This window comes from Polistes fuscatus, unplaced genomic scaffold (genome assembly GCF_010416935.1).
Source record: "Polistes fuscatus isolate 324 unplaced genomic scaffold, CU_Pfus_HIC Scaffold1, whole genome shotgun sequence".
Lineage (NCBI taxonomy): Eukaryota > Metazoa > Arthropoda > Insecta > Hymenoptera > Vespidae > Polistes > Polistes fuscatus.
The window spans coordinates 3,496,159-3,523,970 of record NW_025112997.1 but is presented as its reverse complement, the minus strand read 5'-3'; the positions used below and the strand labels follow the sequence as shown (position 1 = coordinate 3,523,970).

Here is a 27,812-nt window from a genome sequence, read left to right as displayed (position 1 = left end):
GATAAAATTAGAAACGTATTAATCAGTTTATCTTTATAATAATAATAATAATAATAATAATAATAATAATAACGATGATTGCAATAACTATTCATCGTATTTAATTAAAAAAATGAATATTTCTTTGTTTCAGGTAAGATCTTATACGCTCGATTCTATGATTCATTGGCAGTTGTAGTACCTTTAGTGAGTAATAATTTATTATCCTATTCGATTAACATAAAAGCAAAAAGGGGTATATCTAATTTTTCTAATGAGAGATAGAATATAATAAAGAATGTAAGTAATCATTTAAATATTTATCTCGATCGTTGATCGTTTGATTAACAACTACTTCATAGAATCGTTTTCTATATTTCATCTGACGTTTTTAACCGGACGCAACACAACACAACACAACACATGCTAACAGCTGTTTTTGACAGCTGCGTACGTGCGTGCGTGCGTGCGTGCGTACATAAATACGTACGTGCCTAACCGACGTGTTATTATCTCAGCACACTACACATAAACTTCGTGCATTATGTAAATCGCGTTAAAAGTCACGACACCCATACGCGAATCCCCATACGATCGTGTCTTTTCATTTTTTTACGATATCCAACGAATAGGAAAAAAAAAAATTACCGATTGATATCTCAACACAAGATCGAATCGTATAATAAATATTTCTTTCGAGGGTGTGGGATGGGGGGGAAGGACGAGGTAGGAGAAAAATAAATATTTATTCGTAATTTTCGATACTTTAGAAAACGTTTTTTTTCGCGTCACGTATTTTACATTATCGATCGATTATTCTAATTCCTTATTATCGATATCTCGAACTGCGTTCAACTCGTTTGTTGGTTGATTTTGTTGTTCGATATTATCATAGTTATGCGAGTACCGAGTACCCATCGTGAAAATACGAAAGAAACTTTTTATTCGAACTATCGGGATTCGAGTTAAATTAAAAAAAAGAGAAGGGGGAAGAGAAAAAAATCTCACCCATCCCCTCCCTCCCTCCCTCCCTCCGTGCCGCCTCCTCCTCAATTTTTCCTTCTCTTGTCTTTTTTTTTCTTCTTTTTCGAATCTCACTTTTCCACTCGTCTTTTTATTTTTTCTCCTACATTTCATTTTTTGCGGTTTTGAAAGAAAACAACGCAAAAAACGAGAGGGAAAAAAGTAATAACTCGTGAACGAAAGAGCATACACACATACACACACACACATATGTACACGCATACATACGCGTTTATACGATCACATCTCGTTAGCATTTCATAATTAGCCTCGATTTTCCGCGAAGATAAACATTTTTCGTTAGATACGCCATTTCCCCGAGCCCGAACACCCCCACCATGCCCGTCCTACCACCGTTAATTGAATTTTCTACTTCGGAATATTATCGAAACTCGATTCCGAGCTCTTTCGAGTTTCTGAATCGTCGGAAAGAGGAAAAGAGAGACCACCGCCACGCCACCACCACCACCACCACCTCCACCACGATCACCCTGAAGCGCAATCCTTTCGATTCCAACGAATGAACGAGTTAGGGGCGTAATTTTTCACAAGAGCTTCGAGAACTTCTAAAGAGAAAGAAAGAGAGAAAGAAACAGAGAGAGAGAGAGAGAGAGAGAGAGAAATCCGACGACTCTAAATTAAGCATTCCGTTTCAATTATTTCGCGCGATTATTCAGACTGCAGTCGGGGAAAACGAACGTGCGACGGCCGTAAAGTTTTGTGCCTGAGGCGGCACACGAATTCGTGGTTGGATTGTAAGAGGGGTGACGAGGAGGGACGGGGGGGGGTACAGCAAGAGGGATAACAGCGGTGAAAGGGGTACTTTGGGGGTTGTAGGGTTGGTTTCGGAGAAGGGTGAGAAGCTGTAGAAACGATCTCTCTCTCTCTCTCTCTCTCTTTCTGTTTTTCTTTTTCCTACCCTCTCTGTTTTCTCTTTTCCGCTGGCGCCCCTGCCGAGCCCCTCCGACCCACCCCTCTTCCCACCCCCTCATCCAGTTTTCTCAGTTAACGAAGTCCTCGAAGTTTCCGCGAACGAAATTCCCGATGGCAAAGAGGAACAAGAATTTTCATCCAATGTGCAAATATGACAGGAGAGTGGGGAAGAGGAGGAGGAGGCTGCGGGGGAACAGTGGAGGGGTGGAGGGCCGATGCGTGGATCGAAAGGACTCGATGTTTCGAGTCGATTTCAATAGAATTTTTTACTTTGCAAATCCTTTTGATCGATTTCATCAATGGTGAAATATTTCTACAATTTGTTGTCGTTAAAAAAAAAAGGCAATGCTTTTTCTTCCTTACTCGTCGGAAATTATAAATTTACTGTCTGTCTGTCTGTCTGTCTCTCTCTCTCCTTCTCTTTCATTTATGTTTTTTTTTTATTTATTTTTACACTCAATCAAGTTCCCGTCGCTATTGTTTACGCAATAATTTGTGTTTCTATAATTATTTCTTTTCATTTCAATTAAACTTAAATGTACAATTACTGCAAAGTGCATCTTTCTAATGTTTTTTAGAACTCCCCTATTACACCCCCCTCCCCCTATCCATTACCTTTCGTAATTCGTTCTGAAAGTTGCTGCTATAAGAAAGTGATTAGATATATCCGATACCTTTTATTTATATTGAATTTTTTGTTTGTACGGTTGCTTTTTCTTATCCCCCCCTTCTCTCTTTTCTTTTTAGTTAGGTTTGTTAATTAATCTTCTTCATTAGTATGGATACCTTTTCTTTCTTTTTCGATACGACCCTTCCTTCCTTCCTTCCTTCCTTCCATCTTTTCACGTCTTTAATGTCAGTTTCAAACGCAAAACAGATCCAAATTGGAAGCTTGCCCAAAAGCTGTCCCTACCAAGGGACACTTTCTATCTCTCTCTCTTTTCCTCTCCTTCCCTTCCCTTCCTCTCTTTTTTCCTCTCTAACACGCTGCGTCATAGGTTCAAGCTTTGCCATGATTTTCTGCTTCGTTTAGCATCTCTTCCAAAGTACTTTGAGCTCAACGTTAACACACGCTTTACGAGGAAATGGTGATGGTAGTAGTGGTGGTGATGGTGGTGATGGTGGTGTATGGTGATGCTACTGCTGCTTCTATTCCTTACTCTTACCGAGTGCAATGTCCCTTTTCGTTGACAAATAATAAAAGATCTAGATTAATTAATATCTTATCTTATCTTATCTTATATTATCATTTTTTCTTTTTTTTTTTTAATTCCTCTACAATCAAATATTAAATTAAAATGCGTAATACGCCGATTTCCATTGTTTGTCTCTTACGCTGAAATTATTATTGACGTTTAAATGAATTTCTACTAGATTCCAGTGATTTCCAATGATTTTGAATTTTGCACGTAACGTTATTTATGTTTTGTCAGAAATTGGGACAAATAATAAGAAAAGAAAAAAAACAAAAAAAAAGAAAACAAGAAGAAAATAAACAAGCGACAAGTAGAATGTTATCGAGGTTTAAAACGTGCTTCTTATATATTGCAAAAAAAAAAGAAAAAATCTCGCAATAATGCAACGTTCGAGATGCGTTCATAATCTCACGTGTATTTCTTTTTTTTTTATTTAATTTTTCTAAATTAATCCTCGTCGCATTACTATTATTCCTCTTTACGTTTATGATTATTCACACATATTATAACTATTTACGCTTACCGTTTATTATTCATCATTATTTTTATTCTTCTTTTTTCTTTTTTTTTTCGATTAATCAGAAACTAAATAAAACAAACTATCATTATCGTATTATAATATTACTTAAGATAATTATTTTATCCGAAATAAAACAAACTAATCGTCATATGTGTTATCTTTTATTATGGTCATACAATAATTTCACCTAATAATAATAATCGCAATCGTTCAATCGCGTTCCTAGTAATTAGACCACCCTCGTTTATTATTTTTCTATCTCTTTCTCTCTGATTCACCATACTATTCTCTATATAACCATAGGAAAGAGAACGATGACGTACTATAGTAATATACCGCAGCCATGATTGTCGACGTTCGAGCTTACGGGGCGGTCAGGAGTCAGGGGTCAGGGGCAGGAGGGTGGGGAGGGGGACAGGGAGTTTGGCCAGCCCTACTGCCATTTCGCGATATTGTCCCAGAATAGATAAAGCTTTCGTCGGCTTTACCACCGTCAACGTTTCCCATTGGATACCACTACGTTATATGGTATCCTCTCTCTTTCTCTCTCTCTCTTTCTCACACATCACGCACATACCACACACATACGCATATTATTTCCCTTTCTCTCTCGATCTCCCAGTAGATGATGGTGTAAATTCAGCAGCTTCCGTTTAGTTTCCTATACCTGGTTCTACCTCCCCCCCTCCCCCCTCCCTCCCCCCTCTTCTTCTCTTTCCCTTCTATCTGTTCTCTTCTCTTTTCCCGTCGCGTTTCACTACCTCGAAGATACTTAATCTCGGTGATGGAATATTTATAAAGCGAATATTTCTTGCGTCGTCTAGACTAACACATTTATATATATATATATGTGTGTGTGTGTGTGTGTACAGTGAAAGATTGAAATTGGAGAATGTCAAGATTCACGTGGTCGCTTGGTGTATGACCAAAATATTAATGTATGAGAATAAACCTAAATATATTTGGTATTTCACCGACGTATTTGGTATCTACTCTGACATTTCGCTATGTGAATTTTTTGATCAGATCGCTCGTATATCAACGATATATAAGCAAACTTGATGGATTCCAATCTAAAAGTTTATGCGAATTTTCTTCATCGGGAAATATTTGTTTGTTTGTCTCTGTTTATTTTTCTTTTTTTATCTGTAATTTTCTTTGCATTTAATTCAAGTTGGACACATTCGACGGATAAGTTTAGCAATGAGTTAGATAGTTATTATATTGCTTAGATGTTCTTTACACAACATTTTTGAGATAATCTTTTTAGGTAAGAAAGAATTGTGTTAGGTTATGTTGTAAGAAGATCTTTTAGGGGTGTGTTTTCTTGTTCAATTTCTTGCCTTACAACAACGAGTTAGACTAATGGGTAAGAAAATTGGGACCGAAAACAATAACCACGAGCATGACTCGTGGTTCAGTTGTTTTAGATATTTTCTTGCTTTGGTTACGTGTAATTATTATTATTATTATTATTATTACTATTATTATTAAAAGTTAGCAGGTAAAACAAGGAATTAATCTTTTAGGTATATTTTCAAAGTATAGTTTCCGTAATATTGGAAAATAATCGATATATTGTTTTAATAATTGTTTTTTCTTTTTTTCATTAAATGAAATATCCGTCAGATATTTAAGATAATATTTTCTTTATTCGTGTCATCAAATTTTTCTTATATTCCTTTTGTTACGTATCATTCTTATCGTTCGATCGTGTATGTTTCAAATTCCTGAGAGTGGGGGAAAGGGTGGAGGGGGAGTATATCTAATAATTCGTAATGTTTGAAAGAAAATGATTTATAAAAAGAAAAAAAATTATTGGAACTGAGAAAAATAAAAAATAAAGGGATAAGGGGTAGGAAAATGTGTGTGAAAATTGGAAATTGTTTTTCTTTTTTTTATTATCAATCGTTTAATAGGTTGAAATCTTTCGACGTACGGGAGATCGGGAGAATTCGTTTGAAAGACTCTCATCCCCCTTTTTTATCTCTTCGAAAAGCAAGAAAAATAAAAGAGTGAAAGAGAGAGAGAGAGAGAGACAAAAAGAAAAGTAAAAAGAAGGGTCGGGGCGAAGGGAGAACCCACAACCCTTGTCGATATGGCTACGCCTAATTGCGAACTGGGAATATTCTTTCTTTTTCGTGGCTCGTTATCCATAGAATAATTATTGTTGTTTGAATAAAAATAAAAAAAGAAAAAGGAAAAGAAAAAGAAAAGAAAAGAAAAAAGAAAGTGCAAGAGTAAGGGACGATGGTTTTGGTGGATGGATGGATGGGTGGGTGGTTGGCTGGTTGGTTAGTTAGTTGTTTGGGTGGGTCCTTACCCCCTTGTACGATTTCACGAAAGGTTTTTTATGAATGCCCAGAGAGTACCGAGAGTATCGGCATGATAACCAGCACCACAGTGCGTTGTATTGATCCTTGCGGGGGTGTATGGAATATGAAAAGAGAGTTGAACGGGAGAGACAGAAAGAGAGAGAAAGAGAGAGAGGGGGTTGGGGGAGGGAATAAAGTTGAAACACGAAAGAGGGAGAAATTCGTTGCTGGAACATCATCCCTCCGTGACTGGCATATACCCCAAAACCAAACTCCGAATTCAACCCCAATCTCATCTTTCTCTCTCTCTCTCTTTCTGTGTGTGTTTTTTTTATTTCGTTCAATAATAAAAAATATTAAAACAAAGAAAAAAAGGTAATACATTGGAAAAATCGTATAGAATATAATAAATTTTTGGATATCTTTTCAACGTTAATCACAATGCGCCAAATTTTTATATATATTTTATTTAACTGATTAAAAATGATTTTTAAACCCAAATAATATTAATGATAATTGCGATAAAAAACAATCGAGTACAATAATTTGTTGTATCATTATACATTATTAATATACTCATATATATATTATTACATTAACGTCATGCATTTTTCCATAATATTATGCAAACGAAGAACATTCGAAGTTAGAATAATCGATTACTATCTTTCTCTCTCTCTCTCTCTCTCTATCTCTCTCTATCTATCTATCTATCTATTTATCTATCTACTCATCTCATACAATCTATCTATCTATCCTCCTACTTCCTGTTCTATAGGAATAACGCTTGCAGAAAATACAGGGTGAAAACCACCCTCCTTTTATCCGTCGTTAGCATCACCACAACCATATCACCACAAACTACCATCACATGGATCGAACCATTATGCTACGTTCGTGTCAACGAACTCTCCCTTCTCTCTTCACCCTCTTCTCTTCATTCCCTATATCCTCTTCCTCTTAACTCTCATACTCTCTCACTCTCTCACAGGAACGGTTGCCATTGCGATAATCCGCCGTTGATTTCCTCCATACCCCCACCCCTCACACACACATCCACGTATTATCAGACATATATATGTATATGTAGTTGTGTAAATGTCCAAACGGTTAGAATCGAGAGCGTATCGACGAGGCTCTGGGATTTTGCTTTCACGCTACTAATTAATCCTATTTTCGTGTTTGCTGCTACTCGAGGCTTCAACTGAATTTCAACTTCAAAATGTGTCTGTCTCTTTCTCTCTCTCTCTCTTTTTTTTCTTTCTTTTTTTGCTTGATTTATATCATCTCATTTGAGTTAATTTTTTTTTTAATGATATTACTCTCTTTCTTTCTTTATCTTACATGCAACGACACATTTTACGAGAAATGAGTTTTGCAATGGTAATATATACACATAGACATATATATACGTAGATATTGAAATTTTATTAAAAATTCTACTATCTAAATTTTATATTAACATACTAATAGTCGTATTATATATATATATATATGTTTATTTCATTGATAACATTTTGATATTTAATATATATACATATATATATACACACACATACATACTTGACATAAAAATATGTATGTACATACTTAAAATATTACAATTTTATTCTTTAAATTTTATATTAATATTTTATATTACATAATTTTGATATTTAATATATATATTTTGATATTTAATATGTATATATATATATACACACACACACACACATATACATACTTGACATAAAAATATGTATGTACATACTTAAAATATTACAATTTTATTTTTTAAATTTTATATTAATATTTTATATTACATAATTTTGATATTTAATATATACATATATACACACATATACATACTTGACATAAAAATATGTATGTACATACTTAAAATATTACAATTTCATTCTTTAAATTTTATATTAATATTTTATATTACATATATATATATACACATATGCTTGTTTCATTGATAAAAATTTGATATTTAATATACATACTTGAAATATTAAAATTCAATTCTCCATACGGAGATCATTTTAAAAATCAATTCAATAACGATTAATTTATTCTAATAATGCGAATAACATTGACCGACATACGTTCTTAATAAATATATATATATAAACATTCTGACCTTTCTAAGAAAATTTTCTTATTGTTGATTCTTCGTAGAAGATGACGTATGTGAAAAAAGAGACAGATTGTTTACAAAATGATTTAGTAACGTTCGAACCGTGATCGAGACAACAGTCTTCGTTATTTGATAATTATGCAGATAATATTATGAAGTTTTCATGTTAATCTTATAATAAGAGAGCATATGTTTATTCTAATTAAATATACTACACGTATACATATTTATCTCATTAATAATATAGCTTATATGCGTATATGCATGATAAATATACATCGAATTTTATAATTTAGTAAATTACCATAAATTTATCTAATTATATGTTTTATATATACATGTATTATTATTATATATAAAATATATATTATATTATATATAAAAATATTATATATATATTATATTACATATATATACATATATTATTCTCAAATTAATTCACGAAAAACTTAAAAGTTTTATACGAAATAACACGTGATTATATATGAATTTTAAAAGAGAATAATTAAATTAAGAGAGAGATTGAAATTAGATTTGTCTTCTATTTATTTCTATAACAATGTACGTAATTATACATTATTTTGTTCATCTCTTTTCAATATATTAAAAACCAATATTTTGTTAATAATATTTTTCTATCGTATCTAATCTAAAGATCACAAATTTCAATTTCAAACTTTAGCACAACTCGTCTCTCATCAATTTTTATATTACACAATTGATATACATAATTCTACCCTTTTTTTTTATTCATACTTTAACATATCAATATAATAATTTCATTGTTCATTCGATTATTTATTCAATTAACGAGTATCACGTTTTAACGGTAACATCTATAACGAAAGAAAAAAAAAGGAAAATATAAAACATTAACTAAACGAGTATCGTATAAAAATCATCCCCTATGGGAAAAAAAGGGGTAAAAAGACAGAGAAAAAAGAGAGGAAAAGAGAGAGAGAGAGAGAGAAAGATGTAGTAAGAGAGGATGGTCCTTTTTAAAAGGTAATGTGGGATGTACTAGAAAGTTATCTCTGAAAGAAGTATATATATATATTATATTGCATATCCCTCCTGTTGCACCGGTGGTTTTGTTCAGGTACCTACTACATAAGTATGCGTGCACCACCAACCAGGTACTCGCTCATTTTTTTTCTTTTTCTCTCACTCTCTCTCTCTCTCTCTCTTTTCTCTTTTTTCCTAATACTCACGACTTCCGATACACCACGAGTAGCAAGGGGTGTGCACGCACCCGTTCAACTATACGTATACGCATGACACATACATCCATATACTTAACTTATGTGTTAGTAACAACGCGTATGTGTACTATAAATGTATATACACACGATCAAGCACGAAACTACTTTTAGGGCACGTTCTTTTTTTTTTTATTTTTTCCTCTCTCTTTCTCTCTCTCTCTTTAGTTACCTCTTACGAGAGAGAGAGAGAGAGAAAGAGAAGAGTGCGTTCGTTACAGGTTTTTAAAGCTCGTTTAACCGAAGTTCTCCTTTCGTCGCTTTATTGTGCGATGGCATGGAACGCTCATTCGAATCCATTGATGTTACTACCTTTAGCTATCTACCTACCCTATCCTACCCTATCCTACCCCCTTGGAACCCACCCCCATCTTCTATTCCACCTCTTCTATTGAAACGAGAGTCAGAGAATATCGAGATCGAGAGCGTACTTGCTTTTCTCTGTCGGCGTCATGGAGATCTCTCCCTAGAAAAAAAAAAGTAGGAGGGGTGGATAGGGAAAGGGATGAGAGAGAGAGAGAGAGAGGGATGAATAGAGTAACGCGTTCGGTATCCGTGTAAAAGAAAATTCTTTGCCGAGTGCTTTTTTTGATGTTCGAGTTTCATCGCGTTAAGTAACTCTAGTAGATTGTGGTCTCTCTGTGAATTGAACTCGTTCTCTTTATACCTATTTCTATCTTTTTCTTTCTTTCTTTCTTTTTTTTTTTTCTCTTTTTTATTCTCTATTTTTTTTTTCTTTCTTTCTTTCTTTCTTTCTCCTGCACGGTTTTTGTATCAATTTTTTTTTCGTACACTTGTAATTCGTAAGATTTTATAATTATATTAAAAATATAGAAGTAATTTGTAACATTTGGTTTTGTAATTTTTTTTCGACGTGATTATATTTAATTTTAATTAGAAATTTTTTAATTGAAATTTCTTTCAGTAAATGTTTATCATTCTTTATATTAAAAGTAGAAGTAATTTTGTAAAATTTGGTTTTGTAATATTTTTCGTGACATGATTATATTTAATTTTAATTAGAAATTTTTTATTGAAATTTCTTTCAGTAAAGGTTTATCATTCTTTATATTAAAAAATAGAAGTAATTCTATTAAAATTTGGTTTTGTAATATTTTAACGATTGTATTTACTTTCTATTTATAAATTTTTTATTGAAACTTTTTTTTTCACCAAACGCTTATCATTCTTTACATTAAAAAAATAGATATAATTTATAAAATTAGATTCGTAATACTTTTGACTAATATAACATATTTACTTCTAATTAAAATATTTCTTTTTAAAATATTTTAAAATATATTTTTTTATATATTTTTAAAATATATTATTATTATTATATAATTATTCTTTTTAAAATATATTCTATATTAAAATATTGTTTATCTTTTTAATAAATATTATTATCATAGTCATTGTCTATCGTATGACTAATGATGATGATGATGATGATGATGATCGTTGAAGTTAAATATCTTTATCACTTCAAACTCTGAAGACTCTCATTAAGTTCGTGTAATTAGTCGTGTCGTAGGAGTTGATATTAGTGTAACGTTTGTATATATATGTATGTATGTGTCTATTCACGAGTATTGTTCCTTCAACACACACACAAACACACAAACATGCGTACACGCATGGACACAGTTGACACAACGACGAAAAGGGATATTACTCAGTGGAGCTTTCAATTATCATTACGAATTGGTCATTGTTGTTTGTTAATACAGAATGACAGGTGTATCTCGAAGTTAAACTCGTTAGAAAAAGGAAGATACGATTTATCGATTAGGAACTATATCCATTCTATCTGTCTACCATTAAAACACGCCTATAATGTCATTTTCATTTTCGCTAATTAATCGAGAGATTCGTTTTGAAAGAATTAGGAAATAATACCAGGAACATATGCTCGAATTAAATGTTTTGTCTGATAAAATTGAACCGGGGAAATAAATAAAGAAATAAATAAAGGATAAAAGAGAAAGAGAGAGAGAGAGAGAGGGAGAAACAAGCAGCTCGTTGTTTGGACCATCGTATTTCTTATCTTGCAAGCAGGCAATATTTTACGACTTGTCTGATGACACGACATTGTTCTCCGTCCCTTCCATTACCGAACCCCAAAGCAGAATTTTTTTTTCTCTTTTTTTTTCTCTCTCTCTCTCTCTCTTTTTCTCTTCGAGACCACGTTTTATGCCACGAGAGAAAGCGAATGTTCCCTCTCTCTTTCTCTTTTGTACTAAAAATGGTACGTCGACGATTCATAGAGGAGGCTCGAACACTATACATATGAATGTGTGTATACTATATGTATGTTCATAGAAAAGAAGAGAAAAAGAGAGAGAGAGAGAGAGAGAGAAGTACCATGGGAGCCATAACGAAACGATCTACACGCACATATACATATACACACGTACCATTTATACTCGAATATATATTCGAGCTCAATTATTAATTTCTTCTATGTGTGTTTTAAGTGACATTGTAGGAAAGAAGATGGATGATGATCGTCTTTATTTAATTTATTATATGAACATTTTCAATGGAAATAGACAATTGGCTTATATTTCTAACGTAACGATCTTGGAATTTTAATAGAAATATATTAAATAATAGAAACGAAATATAATATATTCATACAGATACATACGTTCGCAAGTATGTATGTGTCCGGTAATTATGATAATGGATTAACTAGAAAGAAAATTTGGAAAAAAAAAAATTTATTTAATTATACTTAAAATGTTTTACTATTATATAGAATGTAAAATAAATTTTTGCAAATTTTGGTATGTCTATTTAATACATAGTATCACGATTACCGTCACGTAATACTTTTTAACGAATTAATGGAAAAATTTGTGTTAAATCGTATCATTCTTTCGATCAATTTAAATATTATGAAATAGAAAAGGATAAGAGATTAAAAATAATAAACAAATTAGGATTATGAAAATATTTGAGTATCCGAAAATTTGACCGATTCTAATGTAAAGGAAAGATAGTATAAAAAAAAGTTATTTAGTTTATATATGTATTATCCTTTGTAAATAAGTTTCCATAGGCAAGATCAACCACAAGGAGTTGATAATAAACGCCGAGAGTATAGTTCTCGTTGAGAGGGAGAGGTTATATGAATGACGCATGCTTCTAATCGACCTTATTATTCGTTGAGCAACGAACGATTGCGTACGTACCGTTTGAAAGCGATCCACGACGGATTCTCATAAACGACGACGTTGATCTAACCGATTTCATATATTTTCATCTCCTTCTAACAAGCTTGGAAAATCCATCAAAGCGTTAGTAATCAAATATTTGTTTTTATCTATTGAATCATTTCCATCCACACACACCCACGCATCAAGCAAATATTCGAACTTATCTACGAACAAACGTGTTCATTAATTTTACGTATAAATTTATCCAAATGCGTTTAGTATTTATCATATTTTATTATTTTTTTCAACAAATTTTCAGTTTCATTCACATAAATTTGTGTATTATTTTAATTTCATTGCATTTATATATATAAATATATAATAATATATATAAATATATATAAATTTATTATATTTTATTATATTAATATTATATTTATTATATTTAATTTTATATTAATATTATATTTATTATATTAATTTAAATTTATTATATATATATATAGGGGTAGGAAAAAATATTGTAGGTGGGAAGGAAAAATACAAATTTGTACAATAGATAATTTTCCAAAAATTCATTACTAATATTTTTTGTCAAGATTATTTTTAGTTTTTCATATGCATACAAATGTATATGATTTATACATGATTGCTATATATAAGATATATATAAGAAATATGATAATTAATTATTAATATCATTTCAAATCTTTAGATTAGCAATAATACGAATACCAGAATACGTGAATAAATTTTATATATATTAAATTGTGCGTTCGTATATTTAAGGTTCGTTAATTTTCACATATTTTTGATACATTATTAATATACATTTTTAATAATGATTCTTACCGGATTTGTAACCCGTTTTATTTATTTCACGGCGAAAGATTTTTCTCATTTCTTTCTTTCCATCTTTCTCCTTTTCTTTTACAATACTTTCTTCCTTTCCTTGGGAAGCCCAGGGTGAATAAGCGAAGGAATATTTTCCTAACTCGTTCTCTCGGTATTGCAACGAACGAGGTATTCAAATATTTAAACACGAAAATATACGTGGAAGGCACGTGCATGAATTATGCATAAGAAACGTCCATTCCTCCTCATCTCTTTCCCTCTCTTTCTCTTTCTCTTTCTCTTTTTCATAAACCATGCACCTTACTTTTAACGTTGTGTCCTTCCTACACGAACTTCACTAACATTTTATTATACTTTCCTCTTTTTATTATTATTCTTTATGTTTACCATTTAAATTTTTCTGTTTTCTTTTTTTTTCTTTTTTTTTTTTTTTCTAATAAAATTGACCTCCGAATTTTCCACAAACGTGTTACACGTCGTTCAAATACTTTACGCGCCAATTGATAATCAATTTATTTATACTTAAAATTAAATTAAGAAAAATAATAAGAAAATGAATAGAATATAAAATAAAGAAAGAAAAGAAAAGAAAATATAATATATTATTCAGCATAGAAAGTTAACGATAAACGGTACAAGAAAGATAAGGAATCATGCTTACTAATTGCCGTATCATAATAACGAGCAATATAACATTCTCACTCCAGTTCGTAGAACTTATGCGTGAACACGAACATGCATGCAATAATAAATATACACACATACATAAATAAATAAATAAATAAAATCTATTTCATCTACCTTACATATTATTTTATTTTTTTCTTATTTTTTTACCATCAATCAACGAATTATATTTCTTACTCATACTCATCAGGAAAAAAAGTAACATAAACTATATTTCCTTTCATTTTAATTGATTCCAATTAATTAACATTAAACCGATAATAATAATCATTAAAAACAAAACACATTTCTAGGATTCGGTCTAATAATTTCAACATTATTTTACGAATTTGTTACAATATATAAGACAACTCATATTTTCCTTCTCTCTCTCTCTCCCTTTCTTTCTTTCTTAAAATCATGAAAAGATACACACAGACGCAAACACATATTACTTACTAATGTACGTATGCATGCATAAGTGAATCTGTGATGCATCGAGCGTAGTTCCTAAGAATAATGTCTATGCGGACATCTAATGCGTGTAATGATAGCTGTGTTAGCCTTGGTGATGTAACTTTCACAAGGTTTCCCGCATACGGTCTCGCGTGATCCCATCGGCTTTGATAATCACCGATATATATCAAGATCGAGTCTTCTCGGTTAGTTGTGTCGAGTTTTCGATCGATTACTATACTCGTACTATTTAAATACACACACACACACAGACACACACAGACAAATAAATACATATATACTTATTACACATATACTTAAATACAATATTATCGTATGTTTCGAAATTTTTGTTTCTTTTATCGTTTTTAATCACATCGTTAAATACAATCATATATCTCTCATAATGTATTCGTTAAATTGATTTTATTTTTAATATCTATAATGAGGAAAGAAGGGGGGAAGGGGGTGGGAGAGAGAGGGATGTAGAACGTAAATTACATGAAACATATATATACATGTGTATGTGTGTCCTGCTGCTTGCCTGGGTGTGTATGCGTGTGTGTGGGAGTGAAAGCTCGTGCGTTTGTATAATTTGTAATTCTCGAAGAATAAAAGATGGAGTAAGTATTAGAAGGTATTAGAAAGTTGTGCGTTATAACGGTTTGGATGATTTATGGGGAAGAAAAAAAAAGAATAAAATAAAATAGGTGCGTGCGTGGATTGGTAACGTTGGTTGACAGATCATTTCTTTTTCTTTTTCCTTTCGTACGAATTCTTCTGCTTTTTTCTTTTTTGTTTGTTCCTTTTTCTTATCTATGTTTGATCATCCTTGGGAACGAGGAGGCGAGACAGAGATAAATTTTTCTTTACGTTACTTTGCGGTATTATATTGGGGATCGTCCTCTTCTCGTTCATTGTGTGTGCCCAATTTCCTAAAGAAGTAGGAAAGCCGCAAAAGTAGTTTGTAAGATCATCGTTGTTTGTAGGACTTTTCTTCAAGAATGATCTAACGGCAAATGCCAAGGTTTATTTAGAAGACGGATCGTAACGATTCCACCACTTGAAACGTTTAATGTGTCCGGTTACACAACCGTTTGTGATAATACGCATATATATAGCTTTGTGCAAGATGAATTAACATGAGAAAATAGATTTTATCGTGTGTTTATTTAGATAATATATTATTATTTTATTCGTTTGCAATTTGTACTCGTTCGTTTTTATTTTTCGGCTAAAACATTAATAAATTTAACATTAAACATTTATTTATACGTTTACGTATAAATAAATAAAATTATACGTATTATATTATATTAATACAAAATGTGAAAATTAGAAAACATGTATGTATAGAGGCTAATTGATTAATAAAATTCATGGAAGTTTATATATATATAATAAATATATTTATTTTAATTAAATTATATTTTTTTATTATTTATTTTTTTTATTATATAATATTAATACAAAACATATTATGTGAAGATTAGAAAAAAAAATATATACATATAAGTTTCTATATGATAAATATATTTATTTGAATTAAATTATTTTTGTTTTATTGTACTGAAATGCAAAATATGAAGATCAGAAAAAAAAAATATATATATATGATAATTAATTCATCGTTGAGAAAAAAATCCTTGGTGAAATTCGGTCTAGATCGTAAAAAATGATGACATACTTTCGAAGAAGAAAAAAAAATAGAAAAAAAAGAAAAAATATCTGAAACGTTTGCAAAATACGTCGTCGGGACAACTTCTGACCGAAATACTTGAGAAAAAAAAATGACTGCAAAATATCCTCGACGAACGTTAATTGCATACTAGTTTAATTGAATTATACTCGTGATATTAAGATAACGCGTTAGATCGATGGAGAAAAACTTGTTTGCCGCTTGCCAATAAAATCTTTTTCTCCTATTTCTATTCTATTAACTGTTCACACAGATTTGTTAATACGAAACATTAATAATAGCTATTATTATTGTATAATTAGATAATTATATCCAAAACCAATTGAATTATCAAAATTACATATGCGTTGTCAAATTTTTATTTATATGAATATTATTAATTATACCATTTATAATAATTATCCAATACTCATTATAATTGCTCGAAAAAAATACTCACATACGCATATACGTACACACGGATAAAAAAGTTAAGAAGAAATAGTTATAAAAAGAATATTTTATCACATTAAAAATAATAGTTAGAAAACTAAAGAAAAAAAAGAAGGGTTGAAGTGGACCGTAAAAAAGATTATGCTAAAAAATTCGACTCGGATTGATCTGGAAATTAGGGACTTCTAGGATTAATGGGAAGGGATAGAAAAAAAAGGAGATGGGAGGGGGGAGACTTACAGATGGACGGTTGTACTTTGGTCAAAATTCGACATAGAAATAAAGGAAAAAAAAAAGATAGAGAAAGAGAAGATAGAGAAAGAGAGAGAGAGAGAAAGAGAGAGAGAGATAGTTAGATATACATATCCTTTGTCGGAAGATGGACAATGGAAAAGGGCCACCCCTTGTCTGACCCTTTCCACACATTCATATAGCGTGTCTGCTTCATGGTCAAGCTGTCCCTTTAATCATATCCCTTCCCACCCCTCCCGACCCCCCAACCTTCTTTCTTTCTCTCTTTCCTTCCTTCTTTTTTTTTTATTTCTCTCACGCGTCTCCCTTCAAGTTTAGATCGTCCTTCGGTTCGACAACGAAACCCTTTAAGGGAAATTCCCTTAAAGGTTCTCTCACCTTGTAAGCCTTACGTAAGCCTTCTTACAAATATCTTCTTGCTTTCTCGTTTGACCTGAACTTGTATATTTATTTATGCGTGTATGTGTACATGTGTGTGTTTTATTTTACTTTTGAACAAAAATTTGCAATATTTTACCTTTTTCGTCTATTTGTTTTTTTTTTTTTAGAAGATCTTTACGCAATTAGCAGAGAATTTTATCGGAATAAAATAAAATAATAAATATAATAAATAAAATAATATATTATATAATATTAATAAATAAATATAATATAATATTAATAAATAAATAATATAATAAAATAATATATTTCAGTTTGCTTAATTGAATTATTTATCATTTGTTCGATTTATTTAAATATTAATCATTCTTAGGGTAAAGATCGTAAGGATTAATTGGCAGGATAACACGTGTATTCGTTTATATTTAATTTAATTTCATACGATTAGATTTAATTTAATCGAATATAATTTAATTAGAAATATGATGTGTTCTCGAAGATAATGAAGTCTGCCATTTTGTCTGCAGAAACTGTAGTTGAGAGTTTAATTAATCTTTGTCAGGTATCATCCTCTTGTATCTGTGTATAATCTCCATTTATGTGAAATACATAAATATATATGTGTGTGTATGTGTAGATGTATATATATTGATGTTGATATATATATATATATATAGGGTTGAAAATGAAGGAGAAGGGTGTGATCCTGTAGCAGACGTTATTAAACTCGAAGCTGAGCAATACTCAGAATGCTTACGGAATAATAAGGACGATAATGACGACACTGTCATCGGAAGCGTTATAATCGACTATTCTTCCTCATTGGATACTAAACTATCTACGTTTAGTGGTACAATCCTAATTAAAATCCTTTATCAACATGCCTAATTATTTAAACGTATATCGAACTAAGAGTGCGAGAAAAAAAGAAACGGTATTTTTTTCATCGTATTATATTTCAATGAGAAACTGATCAATTACAATTTGTTTTCCATTTTTTTTTCTATTTGGGTTCATATTTTTCCAACGATTCTTTTCTTTTTTTTTGAAAACCAATCCTGTACTGGATATTATTTCATTTATTATCTTTTTGGAATATAGATAGAATTTATTTTTGTTTTTTTTTTCTTTAAATATTATACGACGACAAGTTTTGATGCGCGATCTGAATGAAAAGGAAATTTGATGGAGAGAAATTTGTTGCTTTTTACGTTCATAATTTTTCCCACTTATCTATTAATTTATTATTTTAATTATTATATATTTATTAGATATATTAATATGTTGTCATTGAACAATCGTAAATCCAATAAAAATCAATAGGAATTAATTTGAAATATAAAATAAAAGTATAAAATATCAATAAATTATTATAAAAATGAATAAAAGTTGATTATTTTCTTTTTTTTTTAGTTTCGCAAACGAGTCACGAGTATATAATATATCGTAAAAGGAAATATATATTTTTTTCTTTTTTTATCTTCGATATAATAAAGTTTTGTTTGGAGAAAGGTATAATTTTCGTTTCCGTCGGATACCCACGTGGCTGTCTTTTGATAGGACTCGATCATAATTTTCTTAGAAACGATTTCTTTACAAAGCAAAGAGTGAAAAGCAAAGAGAACTGGGGAAAAGTGTTTCCTGCACCTACGCGTAATCCAAGGCCCAACTTCGCAATTTCTACGGTGTCCTAGTTTCCTTAAGGCGTCGTTATAATACCACACGCGATATCACGATTGCTATGCCGATCAAGAAGAAGACGATGAACGATGATTCTCCATGAAAGCTTTTACTGGTTAATTCTCATCAGCCTCATTTTGCAAATTCCACAAATACCGTTCTCTTTCAATAAACATCCTGACATACAATCTTTATCCTGATCTAAAATTTATCTTCTTACAATATGCATGGTGTTCTACAATTGAGATATAACAAATAAAATATCAATGACATTCTTAATCATACAAAAATGTTCGAAGATTATAAAATTCAAATAAAAGATATAATAAAATCAATAGTTGCATATAAATTCATCCTGCAATATATATAGATATATAAATGCATACATACATGATATTCTTTATTAACAAAAGAAACAACACAACACATATAGATAGATTCGTGGATTATGAAGAAAAGGATAGAAGAAAATCAACAGTTAAACAATTTATTTGAAATATAATAAATAAAATATCAAAGATATTTTTAATCATACAAAAGTGTTCGAAGATTATAAAATTTAAATAAAGGGTATAATAGAATGAACAGTTGCATATCAACACATCCTGCAATATATGTATATATAAATAAATGCATAAATACATGGTATTCTTTATTAACAAAAGAAACAACACAACACATATAGATAGAACCAACAAGAAAAAAAACAATTTATTTGAAATATAATAAATAAAATATCAAAGATATTTTTAATCATACAAAAGTGTTCGAAGATTATAAAATTTAAATAAAGGGTATAATAAAATCACAGTTGCATATCAACACATCCTGCAATATATGTATATATAAATAAATGCATAAATACATGGTATTCTTTATTAACAAAAGAAACAACACATATAGATAGAACCAACAAGAAATAAACAATTTATTTGAAATATAATAAATAAAATATCAAAGATATTTTTAATCATACAAAAGTGTTCGAAGATTATAAAATTTAAATAAAGGGTATAATAAAATGAACAGTTGCATATCAACACATCCTGCAATATATACATGGTATTCTTTATTAACAAAAGAAACAACACATATAGATAGAACCAACAAGAAAAAAACAATTTATTTGAAATATAATAAATAAAATATCAAAGATATTTTTAATCATACAAAAGTATTCGAAGATTATAAAATTTAAATAAAGGGTATAATAAAATGAACAGTTGCATATCAACACATCCTGCAATATATGTATATATAAATAAATGCATACATACATGGTATTCTTTATTAACAAAAGAAACAACACAACACATATAGATAGATTCGTGGATCATGAAGAAAAGGATAGAAGGAAAGATATTTTTAATCATACAAAAGTGTTCGAAGATTATAAAATTTAAATAAAGGGTATAATAAAATGAACAGTTGCATATAAACTCATCCTGCAATATATATATATATATATATGGTATTCTTTATTAACAAAAGAAACAACGCGACACATATAGATAGAACCAGTATTTCGTGGATCATGAAAGAAAAGGGTAGAAGAAAATCAAGAGTTATGTTCTCGTAAAGAAAACGATTAGAAAGACAGAGATGGATACAAACAGGGGACACATATGTATATACATGCATACATTTATACATATCGAGGAGATTAAACCTTAAACGTAAGACGACTGGCTCGAACGTTGTTCTGTCGTAACGAGAGTGTCTTTCCTTCGCCATAGGAAGACGTGACCTCGTCGAAACAAAAGTTACCTTTCGCTCTTCAGGGGGGCACCGTGTTCACCAAGAGCCCCGGGCCTTTTCTTCATGGTTTCGGCTGAATAAGAGAACCGGTCGAACCGGTTATCACCAAAAAACCATCCGATTTACTACGAACCTTCTTCCTTCAAAGGTTCAAACCTCTAACAACGCACAGACCAAACTGATGAGAAAGAAAGATGGAAAGAATGGAAAGAGTTCTTCTATCTCGATGTTCGTTTCTCAACTTCACTCTCTCAGGGTGAATTCTATTGCATTTTATAATCCATGGGAAATGCGGTTAACTGTCTTACCTATTCTACTTCTACAATATTTTTTTTTCTTTTTTTTTTTTTTTTTTTACAGCCTTAATCGATCCTTTTGTTGCAATCTTCCAACTAGATTTACATTTCTTTTTCAAGAACAACAACAACAAAAAATATATATATATAATAGTTGTTCTCTCGAGTAGATTGTATATTAAAAAATATTTTGTTCGTTAGTTAGGATTAAATGCGATACTTGCATCGTTATATTTTAATCATGAGAATAATATCTCAAAAGTATCTTAGTATATATATATATATATATATATATATATTGTATAAATTGTTTCTATTTAATTTTTTAAAAATATTCATCGTTATTCATCATTATCACCGAAGAATATCACCGAAGTAATGCGATTTGAAAATCATCTATCGGGAAATTACGAAGAAACTTTTTCCCCGATCCAACGTATGCGTTTGTTAAACTAGATTTTTCAAGGAAATCATTTTGACTGTTTCTTTATTTCGTTTAGAGAAAATGTTAATTTGTATACACGATATAAGTGCATTTATTAATATTATATTATTAGACTTCTTTTCGGTCATAAATTCAGTTTCTCTAAATTTCAGTTTTTCTAGTGTTAATCTTGAGAATGATATAATCATTGGGAAATGGTTATTATTATATCGTATTATAATTATTCATTTTATCATTATTAATCAATAATACAATATATTATATAATATATAATTACATTATATTATATTATTATTATATTTAATTTTATTATATTAATATTATATATTATTGATTGCTTTTGGATGATATAAGTATATACATTATATATATTATTATATATATAAAATAAAATATATATAAAATACTAAAATATATAAAATTATAAATATATATATTATTAAATTATTATATTATATTATTATTATATTTAATTTAATTATATTAATATTGTATATTATTGATTGCTTTTGGATGATATAAGTATATACATATACTAAATTTCAATCTGTCTAGTATTAAGCATGAGAATGATATAACCGTTGGAAAATGGTTATTAGCAATGATAAAATATAGAAGTATAATAATGTTTATTTCCTTCGAGGACTTTCACAGCATTAAGTGGCCGACCATCGATCGATATTTACTACGGTCCTTGATCACCGGACAATCATTCCTATCGCAACGCGTCAACCTTTGTCGTCGTTGATCCAAGAGATCGGTAATAGATATATAGATAGATGAAAATGAAAGAAAGAATGAAAAAGTGAGAGAGAGAGAGAGAAAAAGAAAGAGATATAAACGTTGATCAGTCTTATGTGTTCACCTGTGCCTTATAGTTTCTAGCGCCTTTCAAACGGGTTGTGACATTGGTCGGCTGGCCTTTCCTAAATACCAAACCGCCAACCATGTCACGTTGAGAGTACTTAAACGGTGCCTTAAGCTGTACGTTTACACCTTCTGTTTTAACACAATCTAGGTTTTAGTTACCTGTCCGATCATTAGTTTGATATGGTGCACTAAAACATCTTCATCATCATCTTCGTTTTCGTCGACGTCATCGTCGTCGTCATCGTCGTCATCATCATCATCATCATATTCGTTTAAGAATGATGATTGGTCAGGTATTTTTGTTTTTTACGTAATATTGTCGATTTTTGAAATATTTTTTATAATTATGGTTCGATCATTCGTTCGAACACGATGGTACGATTAAATTTATCAATTATATTGATATTTAATTTTGGATTATTAAACGTCAAGCATTTTGTTTTCTCTTTATTTTTTTTTTACATTACTTTTTCTTTTTCTTTTTCTGCAAAATGTTTTCTTTACAATTAATTTCCAGTTCTACACATATTATCGTGGTCAACAAAAAAAGAAATGAACTTACTTAGGTTACTTTAAAAATAAACACGGCTCATATATATTTTAATTCTATATATATATTTTCATTTTCATATAAATCGCGCGCGCGCATTTGCGGATTTTATCGAAGAAATATTATTTCAATCTTAAAATACACGCTTAATTATAAAATATTTCTTCATATAAATTTCGTTTGCCAATTTTTCGAAAATATTTTTGTAATAATCACCCAAACGAATCTGTCCACCGTTCATCTGTATTTTCTTATTTACGTGATTTATATTACAAGAAAAAAAAAAAAAAAAAAGAAAGCAATTAAATCGCGTTACAAAATTATGCGAAATCAAGAAAACATTTCTAATTAAAAAAACAGAATAATAATTTATTTTTCTTGGGTGGGTGGAGTGGAGTGGAGTGGAGAGGGGAGGTATTTAAATATAAGAAAGAAAAATAAATAAAGCCAAATAAAAATGTATATTTGGTAAACAAATATAAACAAGAAGAAGAAGAAGGAAAAAACAATAAATAGCAGCGAGGACAGTAGGCGTGATATGGGTCGAGAGTAAAAGGCATACACACGACGATTAGCTTAATTTCTTATTAAGTGGGGAAATGTGTCTACGTGTTCTGTTTGTATTAGTGTATTTGAGTGTGAGAAATAGAGAAAAAGAAAAAAAGAGTTAAAGGAAGAGAGAGAGAGAAAGAGAGAGAGGGAGAGAATTGATTCTATGAGACTTCACGTCCTTGCACCACGACACTCACTCTCCAGCTCATTCATTGGTTACTGCACTGGCTACTCGCGTGTCACACAGACGACATCAACCTGTCTCTTTTTATCTTCTCAATCCTTCTCTCTCTCTCTCTCTTTCTCTTTCATTCTTTCTTTCTTTCTTTCTTTCAACATTAAGATTAATTACAACAGATTAGCTTCTTTAACGTGGTTCGAGTATTGTAAAAGATCATCGTCTAACTTAGCTCATATTCTTGAGTTATATATATATATATATTTATATTTCCTTATTCCAATCTATCTATCTATCTATTATTATCTTTTAATAATATATTCGTACGAGATTGTCTGTGATAAGAATTGAAATTAAATATAATGAACCCTTTCGAGCGTTGGATGTAACCTGTAGAAATAATCCACGTAGACTGATTACTTGTTTTTCGATAGTTTCCACTACGTTGATTGAATAAAAGAAAAAGAAGAATCTAAAGCACGAGGGTGGTAGGAAAAATTGACAAACGCTTATATGCGTCCATAGACACCGTACAATTGGCTCTTACTGGATGCATATATGCGCCCGTAGCATTGAAAGGGTTAAAAAAAAAAAGTTAAAGTAACAAGCAATGGAGTAAGATTCGCGGATACAAATTTATAAGAATAATGATTATAAAAAGATATGAAGAAAAAGAAAATGTTAAACGAAATTATGAAAGATCGAATATATAGAATTGACAAATATCATCCCAAAAGAAAAAAAAAAAAAATATGAGAAAGAAAAAAAAATTCAAGGCCTTTTTCATTAAAAGATCCGACAAAGAATTTGATTGAACGAACAAAAAAAAAATATTTGTCAGAAAAGAGAGGGGAAAAAAGGTTTGATTTCGCCAGACCCAATCAGTTCCACTAAATTCTATGACGAAGGTCTCTTCTACCTCTCTCTCTCTCTCTCTCTCTCTCTTTTCCATTCATTCACAATCAGCTGATTCACGATATTATTCGTAGAAAAAAAAAAATGTAATATCGATAAAAGTAATTGAACAGAATAATCAAATATAATATGAAAATCATTTCTTTTATTTTTTTTATTTTATTTTATTTTATTTTGTTTTTTTTTTTGTTTTCCGTTTTTTATTATTTTGTTTTTGTACATGGAAGAGAGTGGTGTTTCATGCTTTTTACGGAGGTGGAATCGAATAGAATCGAATCGAATAGAATCGATCGGATAGATTTTGCAAGACACTGCACTTACACTTACCGTGGATTAATGTAGGCACAACGACACCGAGACAAAGTTGAGTAACGTTTAATCGTGTTAACGACACAAGGACACGCGTGTCTAGTCGCTAGTTCTATCTCTTTCTATCTAAAATACTCTTTCATTATCTTTATTTTTGCTCTTTCACTATATCATCTTTTATAACACGATAATATAACATATCTTGGGATAGTTTTTGTCGGTTATTGAAAATTTGTCAAGTATTCCTCGATTACTTTCACGTTGATACATCTAATAATAATAATATTATCATTATAATCATTATCATTATCATAATTGTGTAGTAATTATATTTTTATCGTTATCGTTATTATCGTAGTAATTATCATTAAATGTAGTAACGATCATTGCAATCACACTTCCTTCTTTTCTTTAGATCGATTAATTAAACTTAACTAACGTAAACGCGTTCGCTAATTTCACCGGACTACGACACCCAGGTGTTAAACTTGCTAACGTATTACTAATGTATCATGGATATTCTATTTAGATGTAATCACAAATCGTTACGGTTCATTTAACGAATAGAAAAGTAGTCGTTAGTGGTTCGTACCGACGAACTAATCGTTTTAAACCTTTTTTTCTTTCTTTTTCTTTTTTTTTTTTTGTTGTTTTTTTTTTTTTAAGAATCAACTCTCTTTCTCTCTATCGGGTTAACCAAAAATTATTCGCGAAAATGTGTTCTTTAATTTTATTTTTTATTCTTTTTTATTATTATTTTCGTCGTGTTTTATTTTGTTTTTTTTCATTCTTTATTTTATTTATTTTTATTTATATGCTATTTATTTATTTTATTTATTTTATTTAGCTATTTTATTTTATATTTTACTTTTATTATATTATTTATTTATATTTTATTATTTATTTTTATATATATTTTTTATTTATTTTTTAATTTATATTATTTATTGTTACGTAATATGTTTTTTATTTAATTTTGCAACATTATTTACAAAACATTTTGTATAAATATTTTTTTTCATATTCTTTAATTATTTTATATTATAATTATAAATTTGATACTTTTGGTCGATTGTCAAGCATCATTTCGCCGTTAGAATCAATGATTTTAGAAATTCGTATTATTTACGATTCCTTTCGAATCCTTTCACCGAAAGAGAAAAAAAAAAGAAAAGAAAAAATAGAGAAAAAAATAAAGTACCTGCGAATAAACGAAAAACATTCAAATAATTCGACGACGACGACGATGACGACGACGACGACGACTACGACGACTTCGAATGAATTTTTTGTTTTGTCCTTTTATTTATTTCTGCTACGACCTGTCTTTCACCTGATTTCTCCCATCTTTTTTTTTCTTTCTTTCTTTATTTCTTTCGTTCTTGATCAGGCTATCGAACTCGAGTCCTTAACCTTTATAACATTCCACAGGAACATCATTCATCCTGTTAGTTAAGATCTTGATTATATTTTTTTTATTTTATTTTTAATATATTCACTCGTCTCGTTCGTTTTATTCATTTATATTATTCTATTTTTAAATTCAAACGTACATTTATTATATCATTTAAGAAAAAAATTAATATATAAATTCATTAATCAACGTGTACATTATATATATATTATAATTATTAAATTTTATTATTATCTATATATTTGTATGTTTATGTGCTGGTTATATATAAAATGAACGTTAATTTTATTATAACAATGTATAATATTAATAAATCTTATCTTATTTCGTTTAAAATCGAAAAACTGGTTTTCTCATACACACACACACACACATACACACAAAACGTGCACTTATACGTCCACATATATACACGCGAAACTAACACGAATATTTTTATTTTCCTTTTTATCTCTCCATTTACATTGAAAGATATGACAAGAATGTGCGTGTATGTGTATGTATGTACACGTGTGTGTGTGCTTTGTTCCGACCATCTAAATTCATCTATCCGATAGATTAATTACGTCGACGTATACCTTTCACATACACTTTTGCCTTCCAGTTATTACTAACATAGATTTTTTTTCTACACACACACACACATATACATCTATATATACATACACATTTATATATAAATGAATAAATTGTTGAAATTTATTGGAGAAAGAGAGAGAACGTTAAACCATGAATATTCATATGAGTAATTATTTTGGAATAATTGTCAAAGAAATATTACAAAAATCAATTGAATGTAAGAAAAGAGTCTCTCTCATTGTAGAAAAATAAATCCTTACATTTTTTCTTCGTTATGAAAAAGCCAGTTTTACTATCCTCTCCCTCCCCTACCCTCTACTTCTCTTATTTGTTTTTCTTATCTTTTGTTTTATTCTTTCTCACATTCAACGACTGGATAGAAAACGAAGAAGATAAATAATAAATATATATATAAAATAAAAAAATATATGTGAAAGGGGATAGAGGGGGGGGGGGTGTTAAAAAAAAGAATTATATAAGCACATTATTGAGAATTATTATGACAATTGTTACGAATATTACTATTAATTCAAAATAATTTTTTATTTTAAATATTTACCGCTACCACATTTATTCTCATTGCAAGAATATTCATTAAAAAGCAAAAAGAAACGTAACATATAATTTTAATATATAGGAAAATATTTATGTTCAAAATCATTAGGATTTATTACAATAATTATTATAATTATTATCAACATCATATTACTGTTATTATTATTATTAATACTAATTTGTATTTTTTTTTTGCTTTCAATATGTTTCAGGTAAGAATCTAAATGATTAGACGATAAATACAACTTATAAAATTAGCAAAAACAAAAAATCTACTAACAACGATGACGCACGATTGAAAAAATAAAAAAGAAGGTACGTGAGTAGAAATATGAAAGAATTAAAGGATTTTCGAGGTCGACCTCATTTTCTTTTTCTCTCCGTCTCTCCCTCCCTCTCCCTCTCACTGTACTCGAAGTAAAGTTCTCGTTCAAAATATACACACGAAAAGGAAAAGAAACG

At 29.8% G+C, this 27,812-nt stretch overlaps 1 protein-coding gene and 1 long non-coding RNA gene across 5 annotated transcripts in view; both read left to right on the top strand.

Annotated features, from left to right (window-relative positions):
* Positions 1–27,812, top strand: part of LOC122517523 (protein gustavus) — a gene marked incomplete in the record, with an annotated part of 197,359 nt that overhangs the window by 104,776 nt on the left and 64,771 nt on the right.
* On the top strand, positions 132–27,806 carry LOC122517546. The gene is made up of 2 exons (XR_006303888.1): positions 132–186; positions 27,563–27,806. It is a non-coding gene; the product is annotated as an uncharacterized LOC122517546 (long non-coding RNA).